Source organism: Rhinopithecus bieti, unplaced genomic scaffold, assembly GCF_001698545.2.
Source record: "Rhinopithecus bieti isolate Rb0 unplaced genomic scaffold, ASM169854v2 scaffold_30918, whole genome shotgun sequence".
Classification (NCBI taxonomy): domain Eukaryota; kingdom Metazoa; phylum Chordata; class Mammalia; order Primates; family Cercopithecidae; genus Rhinopithecus; species Rhinopithecus bieti.
The window spans coordinates 893,101-902,106 of NW_016813589.1; the positions used below are offsets into that span (position 1 = coordinate 893,101).

Sequence of the window (9,006 nt, forward strand, 5' to 3'; positions counted from 1 at the left end):
ACATCTGGGTAGATATTCCTGTAGAATCTGGCTCTGTGGTGTACCATGAAGCCTGAAAGCTGCAGGGGCTACATCCATGACCCTATTGAGAGCTGGTACTTCCCCATGCATGCAGATGCTATGGGGGTCCCTCCCAGCATGGGAGCAAGTATTCAGAGGTGTGCCAGAATAATTCCTTCAAAGTAAAAGTAACCTTGCTGCATTCTGCATCACTACTACAAAGAAGTAGGCAGATTGGCTGATAGCCTTTTGGGTTCTGAGGCAACAGATTTCACACCAAGAAAAATTTCTCCAGCACATGTGATTAGTGACATGGAAAGCTACTGACTTTGAGTGGGAGTACAGCAGCAGGTCCAGACTGCTATGCAAGCAACCCTACCACTGAAGAGTTGGACGTATTGGTGGTGGGAAAAGATTCATTGTAAAGTTTACACAAAACTCCAGAGGGAGAATCGCAGCACTGGCCCTGGGGTTCTGGAGCAAGACTGTGCCATCTGCAGCAGAGACTTATACACTTTCTGGGAAACAGCTCCTGACATGTTACCGGGCTCCTGTAGAAAAGCAACAATTGAGCATGGGACACTGAATGACCACGTCCTGGACTTGCCTAGTATAAGCTGGATCTATCAGAGCACCTGAGGAATACAGTCAGAAAGGCTGGCAGCATTCAAAAGGTGGAACAGTCCATCTGGGATTATGTCTGAGTAGGGCCGGAGCTATGAGAATGTTAATTAGCAGATCAGTCCAGATCTCCCCATGTGGTCCTCCATGGGTTCGTCAGTGTCACTCATGTCGATGGTCATATAAAGGGTCCCATGTGACCAGCAGGAGAAGGAAAAAACTCATGCTTGGTTTATAGATAGGCTACCTTGGTATGTGGGAATAGGGTCGAAAAGGACATCAGTTGCATTAGAGCCACATCCAGAAGTGGCCTTGAAAGATGGTGTAGAAGAAGAGTCTTCCCCATGGGAGAGCTGTGAGCAGTACATCTGGTTATCTACTTTGCTTGGAAGGAGAAGTGACCTGATGTGAGAATATATTCAGATTTCTAGGCAGTGGCCAATAGCCTTGCCATCTGTTCAGGAGCCTAGGAAGAAAGGATTGGAAGATCAGAGACAAGGATGTCTGGGGAGAAACATGTGGACCAACATATGGGAGTCAGTCAAAGTGTGAAGATTTCTGTAGCCATGTTAATGCCTCGTAGAAAGCATCTTCTATGGAAGAGGCCCTGGTTAACCAAGTAGACAGATAACGTGGGTTAGCCACCCTTTGTCACTCTGGAACTGGCACAATGGGCACATGAACGGAGTGGCCTCGGAGACAGAAATGGAGCCTACACATGTGCCCTGCAGGTTGGACTCCCACTGACCAAACCTGTTGTAACTCCTGCCATTGGGAGGAGTTTCCTGCATCTAGAAACTATCAAAAATGCATTCCCTGCAGTAAGTTCTCTCCTGGAGGGAGTTCTGAGTCACACCCTTCCCTGGCTGCCACTTATGGGGGATTCAGTGAAGGTGAGAATGGAAAGAAAGAGAAGATCACTTTTTTACCTATTTTTTATAACTCATTTGCCATGTCTACATGCATCAGTTCATCTCCAATGCATTTTTTTTCATTTTAAAAGATTCAATTTGATCTTTTCTTATGCTAAATAGGCAGTCAGTATTATGTAGTTTTATTATTCTTAAAAAATTAACTGTTATGCAATTTGATCCTGATGTTAGTTGTAAGAGATTCCTATGCATTGGATACTTACAGTGTTCTGGGCACTGTATCAATGTGGCAAAGCTATTACTTTTAATAACTATTCACAATAAACCTGTGGCTGAGGCACAACTCTCCCCTATTTTATCAATGAGGAAACTGAAGCTCAAAGAAGATAGTGAATATTTCCAGGATCACAGAGTTAGAAGTGATATCACTGAAACTGGGGTCTACCCTGCTGACTTTCCAGCATTATCATTGGCCAAGGCTGAAGCTTATTTTCCTAGTGAAGATAAAACATCTAAGAATTCAGTATGAAATGAAGCCTCAAACTCATATCTCCAGAATCCACACCAGGTAACCTGATGGCAGGTGAATAACTTGGAGAGAGAAAAGATTTTTCTGAGAGAGGTTATGGTACAAATTCACAGCCTAGAATTTATACCATAAACAGTAAGGCTCCAAGACAGACAGAAAAGTTAGGTTAGTTTCTAGGCTGAGGGAGGGGCTTAGAGAGAACTTAGACAGGAAAATAAGACAGTGAGTCATTAGTGAGGGTCCCTGAGAAAAGGGCTTTCTACCTATCCCCTCTTAGGGTGCAGTGGAGGAAATGACAGGGCCTCCTGGGTGAATTTAAGTATCTGGCAGCTGAGCAAATGTGTTTTCATCTTTCTTGCTGGAATGCTGAGAGAAGAAAGTCTTGCTGATTTCTCTGTGTCAATGCAGGGCAGCCACAGTGGGAAAAACATGGTAGCAAGGTAGATATAGGCAGAGACAGAACCTAAGATACCTTCTCCACACCCTAGGCTCCTGTGCCTTGAGGAAGTTTCCAAGGTTTGTAAGTCTCCTTGAGAGGAGACTAAGGATTGACTAAGAGTAGGAAAGCTACCTGATGTTTGACTGATCATAGGTAGTTTGGCAGAGGAAGACTTAGAATACATGGACTTATCAACCACAGGGCGTGGTGGGATGTGTGTTCTTCAATAGCAGATGCAACAGGGGTCAGAGCCAATACTCAAGACGGATCAAACCTCCTTGGAAAGGGCTGGCTGGGACAGAGGACAGTAGGGGGACCACAAGCTCCTTCTCCAAAGCCAGGACAATATGCTGGGAGAACTTAGACCACCATGAGAGTGAAAGAGAGAAGGAAAGGAGAAGGGGAAGAATCTTGAAAAATGGCGAAAATTCCTGGACTGAGGAAAGCTGTAGAATTGTTGATTAAATTGTCTGCCATTAGGTCAGAGATAAAAATGCATAATAGAAATAAAGTTACATTTTGTATACTGAGTTTTGTGATTGTAACGCATGCATCTGTTATATTTGATTCCTGTATGTTTCTTACATAAGATGAATTTCCATAGAACATAGCTCTTTCGAATGTTTCCTTCCTGTTGATGGTGAAGATTTCCTGTCTTTCCCCTCGTTGTCTCTTCTCACCCTTAACAACTTCTCATCTTGGGAGATCTTTCCCTTTCAAGGTCCTGTTTTTACCTCTCTCAACAAAAGCTGTGGGCTGAGGGTGAGATCTGCGATTCATTTATTCAGAAAACTTTAGCTGAGTGCATACTGTGTGCCAGGCACATGCTAAGTACTGATGATGAAGGCATAAACTACACGGTGCCTACATTCAAGGGGGTGCATAGTCTGTTGAGAGAGAGAGATGAGGAAACAGATAGTTACAATGAAGAGGGATGAGAGTTATGACAGAAATAAGCACAGGATATGTGAGGAACATTTATGAAGGGCCAGGACATCAAGGAAAGCTCAAAAGTGACATTTGAACTGAATTTTGAAGAATAACTGGACTGCTCTTAAGGGACTAAGAGAGGAAATATAAACGTTTGCAAAGGCATAGAAATTCAAGAGAAACAAAGAAGGACCAAGTATTTTGGTATATTTGGAATTTAAGATATAGGAAGGAGAGTGATAAGATTGGAGAAAGATTGAGGCCAAATCATAACACCCATGTATACAAAACTCTTTATGGAATGGCTTTTTCCCCCTGACCATTTATGAAGGGTATTTAACAGACAAAACCAAGCAAACTTTGGAAGAGTAATGCAAACAGATTTGTTCTCTTAAATGAGCACTTGGGCTACTATGTGTGGATGGGTGGGAGGAGAGTGAGACTAGAGGGAAAGGGTCACTGTGTTAAACAATACTGGGACTAGACCAAACAAACAAGCAAAAACAAAACCAAAAAAAACTTGGCTGCTTGCTTTAGGAAGTACTTGCTCCTGGAAGACAGCAAGTACTTCCAATAATAAACTAAGAAAACCCCAAAGCACAATAAAACCTTCACTTTACCATACCCACCAATCCAAAGCTATTAAGTCATAAGCTGAGGGTGGCGACATATAATGCTGAGAGTTGAGAAAGGAATTGGAGCTGAGGGCAGAATCCCAGGGCTGGGTGTCAGTGGAGTTAAAGGGAAGTCAGACTCAGAGCCAAAACCCATCCTGCCACTCCAGAGCCCCCTGCCCGCAATTCTTCCTTCCCAACATGTCTCTGTAACTACGTCCTCTACCAAGAAGCTTTCCCTTGTTCCCTGACATGAATTGCAGGGTGTAGGCTTTGCTTGAGAGATTAACATCATAAGCATGAGTTTTTCCTTCTTTACTTACCAGAAACAATTTTTTAAACAATAAAACCTAAGAGTAAACAATAAAGTACATAATTGTTTTCTTGCAAGTTTTAGCTAAAATACTTTTGGTTACATTGCTCTTAAGACTCCATATTTCCTTAATAATCTTATTCTTGAACTAATTTCATATTGTGTCTTCCTAATTCACTTTGAATTCTATCAATGGGTCAAAAATCAAAGGCTGTGTGTACTTTTAATACCTGGTGGCAACCTTCTGCCTCAAGTCAGAGGAAATATGCTCTACCTGCTTAGGCTGAAGAAGTGGACTAAAGTTGGATCTTCAGCAACTCCAGCAAGTTAAAAAGGTCTGTGCAGTTCCCACTATATCCTTTATCTGAGTCTCTCTGCTTTATTTATCCCAGTCAAGAAAAAGAAAGAAAAAAAAAATAGCTTATGAAGATTTCCATACCAACAGTGGAAAAATTCTGCAGGTAGGTTTCCTTTCCTTTATGTTCTTCTTCTTCCTTTTCTTCTTCTTTTTTTAAAAATAGGGACAGGGTCTCACTCTGTTGCCCATGTTGGAGTGCAGTGGTTTGATCATGGCTGACTGCAGCCTCAAATTCCCTGGGCTCAAGTGATCCTCCTACCTCAGCCTCCCAGGTAGTTAGGACTACAGGTGCTCACTACCATATCTGGATAATTTTTGTATTTTTTGTAGAGACGAGGTCTCACCATGTTGCCCAGGCTGGTCTTGAACTCCTGGACTCAAGCAGTCCACCCACCTCGGCCTCCCAAAGTGCTGGGATTACAGTTGTGAGCCACTGTGCCCAGCCTTCTTTTATGTTCTGAAAGAAGATTGAAGTGGCTTTCTCTCCATCTTGTTAGTAATGGAAAATAGCATTTCCCTAAGCACAGGTTAAAAAGGAATTAAGAAATTCCTGAGCAACTAATGAAATACAAGAAATCCACCACTTCCCTAGATTTTCATTTAATGACTAAAATAGTCAAAGGAAATTACAGAAACTGATAAGAGAAAATATAAATGGGTGGCACCCATATTTTCAGAAACTTTGTCAGTTATGGTGCAGAAGGGACTGAATTGCACAGACTAATATGAATCAAGACTCTCCACTTGAAGACTGAGAAATTGTGGAGCATAATTATTGGTAGAACTACCTCCTCATTCCCCATTTGGGGGTTTAGTGGTGTGATGGCCTGGCAAAGGATGACAAGGTAAAGAGCATGTACCCCGGGACATCCCATACTTAATGGGGCAAAAGATGATTTTATTCATGGCTTACACTGAACACAGACATCTGTTGCGGACAGAGCCTTATCTGGCTCCTCATGAGGATGCGTATGCTGAACAAAGAATTGGGGCATTGCTGCAGCTAATTTCTGACTACTGCTCAAGAAATACAAGAGCTCAGCTCCAGTCCGAGGACCATTCTTTTTGTGGTCACCACTCTGGGTTTAGCTCTGGCTTAGAGACCTAGGCTGTTCAATCATTGCTTGGTATCTGTGAAAGACGGGTTCCAGGACCCCCATAGATATTAAAATCCATAGATGCTCAAGTCCCTGATATATAATGGCATAGTATTTGCATATAACCTACACATATCCTCCTGTATACTTTAAATCATCTCTAAATTACTTATGATAACTAATACAATATAAAGCCTATGTAAATAGTTATACATACTGTATTTTTTTACTTGTATTATTTTTATTGTTGTGTTGGTTTTCTTTATTATTTTTTTTCCTGGTTATTTTCTATCTGTAGTTGATTGCATCTGTGGATGCGGAAGGCATGGATACAGAGGGCTGATTATACTTTGAATGGAAAATTACACCAGATCCAAGCCTTTCACTTCACTTTTTAGCTTGGTTTAAAAGATTTGGACAAAGATCCAAATACTCTGTCAGAATCCCACACCTGAATAAGTATAGATTCCTCTTTAAGGATGAGCAAACCAACAAAACCCATTAGACATGTGGAAAGATATTACTGTTTAAAAAGAAGGGGTCATGATGAAGAATCAGAGCAAATGCCTTCTTATGAACTATAGCTACCGTTAAGAATCTATTTCAGGTCATTGGCGGCTCCCAAGATGGCGTCCATCATGGAAGGGCCACTGAGCAAATGGACTAACGTGATGAAGGGCTGGCAGTACCATTGGTTCGTGCTGGACTACAATGCAGGACTGCTCTCCTACTACACGTCCAAGGACAAAATGATGAGAGACTCTCGCAGAGGATGTGTTAGACTCAGAGGAGCTGTGATTGGTATAGACGATGAGGACGACAGCACCTTCGCAATAACTGTTGATCAGAAAACCTTCCATTTCCAGGCTCGTGATGCTGATGATCGAGAGAAGTGGATCCATGCCTTAGAAGAAACGATTCTTCGACATACTCTTCAGCTTCAAGGTTTGGATTCAGGATTTGTTCCTAGTGTCCGAGATTTTGATAAGAAACTTACAGAAGCTGATGCTTACCTACAAATCTTGATTGAACAATTAAAGCTTTTTGATGACAAGCTTCAAAACTGCAAAGAAGATGAACAGAGAAAAGAAAATTGAAACTCTCAAAGAGACAACAAATAGCATGGTAGAATCAGTTAAACACTGCATTGTGTTGCTGCAGATTGCCAAAGACCAGAGTAATGTGGAGAAGCACGCAGATGGAATGATAAGTACTATTAATCCTGTAGATGCAATATATCAACCGAGTCCTTTGGAACCTGTGATCAGCACAGTGCCTTCCCAGACTGTGTTACCTCCAGAACCTGTTCAGTTGTGTAAGTCAGAGCAGCGTCCATCTTCCCTCCCAGTTGGACCTGTGTTGGCTACATTGGGACATCATCAGACTCCTACACCAAATAGTACAGGCAGTGGCCATTCACCACCGAGTAGCAGTCTCACTTCTCCAAGCCATGTGAACTTGTCTCCAAATACAGTCCCAGAGTTCTCTTACTCCAGCAGTGAAGATGAATTCCATCAAAGTGGCTCATCCCCAAAGCGCTTAATAGATTCTTCTGGATCTGCCTCGGTCCTGACACACAGCAGCTCGGGAAATAGTCTGAAACGCCCAGATACCACAGAATCACTTAATTCTTCCACGTCCAATGGAAAAAGTGATGCTGACCTTTTCGATTCACATGATGACAGAGATGATGATGTGGAGGCAGGGTCTGTGGAGGAGCACAAAAGTGTTATCATGCATCTTTTGTCACAGGTTAGGCTTGGAATGGATCTTACTAAGGTAGTTCTTCCAATGTTTATACTTGAAAGAAGATCTCTTTTAGAAATGTATGCAGACTTTTTTGCACATCCGGACCTATTTGTGAGCATTAGTGACCAGAAGGATCCCAAGGATCGAATGGTTCAGGTTGTGAAATGGTACCTCTCAGTCTTTCATGCAGGAAGGAAAGGATCAGTTGCCAAAAGCCATACAATCCCATTTTGGGCGAGATTTTCAGTGTCATTGGACATTACCAAATGATACTGAAGAGAACACTGAACTAGTTTCAGAAGGACCAGTTCCCTGGGTTTCCAAAAACAGTGTAACATTCGTGGCTGAGCAGGTTTCCCATCATCCACCCATTTCAGCCTTTTATGCTGAGTGTTTTAACAAGAAGATACAATTCAATGCTCATATCTGGACCAAATCAAAATTCCTTGGGATGTCAATTGGGGTGCACAACATAGGGCAGGGCTGTGTCTCATGTCTAGACTATGATGAACATTACATTCTCACATTCCCCAATGGCTATGGAAGGTCTATCCTCACAGTGCCCTGGGTGGAATTAGGAGGAGAATGCAATATTAATTGTTCCAAAACAGGCTATAGTGCAAATATCATCTTCCACACTAAACCCTTCTATGGGGGCAAGAAGCACAGAATTACTGCTGAGATTTTTTCTCCAAATGACAATAAGTCTTTTTGCTCAATTGAAGGGGAATGGGATGGTGTGATGTATGCAAAATATGCAACAGGGGAAAATACAGTCTTTGTAGATACCAAGAAGTTGCCTATAATCAAGAAGAAAGTGAGGAAGTTGGAAGATCAGAATGAGTATGAATCCCGCAGCCTTTGGAAGGATGTCACTTTCAACTTAAAAATCAGAGACATTGATGCAGCAACTGAAGCAAAGCACAGGCTTGAAGAAAGACAATGAGTAGAAGCCCGAGAAAGGAAGGAGAAGGAGATTCAGTGGGAGACAAGGTTATTTCATGAAGATGGAGAATGCTGGGTTTATGATGAACCATTACTGAAACGTCTTGGTGCTGCCAAGCATTAGGTTGGAAGATGCAAAGTTTATACCTGATGATCAGGGCAGTAGGCATAATTCAGCAACAAACAATCTTCCTTTGGGAGAAAGCTGTTCACTCCCTTCTAATTACAGTGGTTCCTATCTCAGGGATACTGGACTTTCTGATGCAAATTAACAATTAAGGGGAAAAGCTTCCCTTTTCCCTCTGTGGCAGTTACGATTTTGATTTCAGTCCTGAGAAAAACTTCAGGTTTTGAAAACCAGATGATGTCTTCTCCTTTTCCAAACACCACACGTTGAAAGCATTTATAAATCCAAGTCTGAAACTGCACTCTAGTTCTGCTGTTAAGATATACGACCTGTTTCTTAGTTCATATAATCTCGGGATACACACACACACACACACACACACACACACACACATATATATAAAATATACCTG

At 42.0% G+C, this 9,006-nt stretch overlaps 1 pseudogene across 1 annotated transcript; it reads left to right on the top strand.

The window, feature by feature from the left end:
* The first annotated feature begins 6,386 nt into the window (after positions 1–6,386).
* Positions 6,387–8,670, top strand: LOC108513069 (oxysterol-binding protein-related protein 9 pseudogene; annotated as a pseudogene). Its single transcript, XR_001880782.1, has one exon. The product of XR_001880782.1 is annotated as an oxysterol-binding protein-related protein 9 pseudogene (transcript).
* The last annotated feature ends 336 nt before the right edge of the window (positions 8,671–9,006 follow it).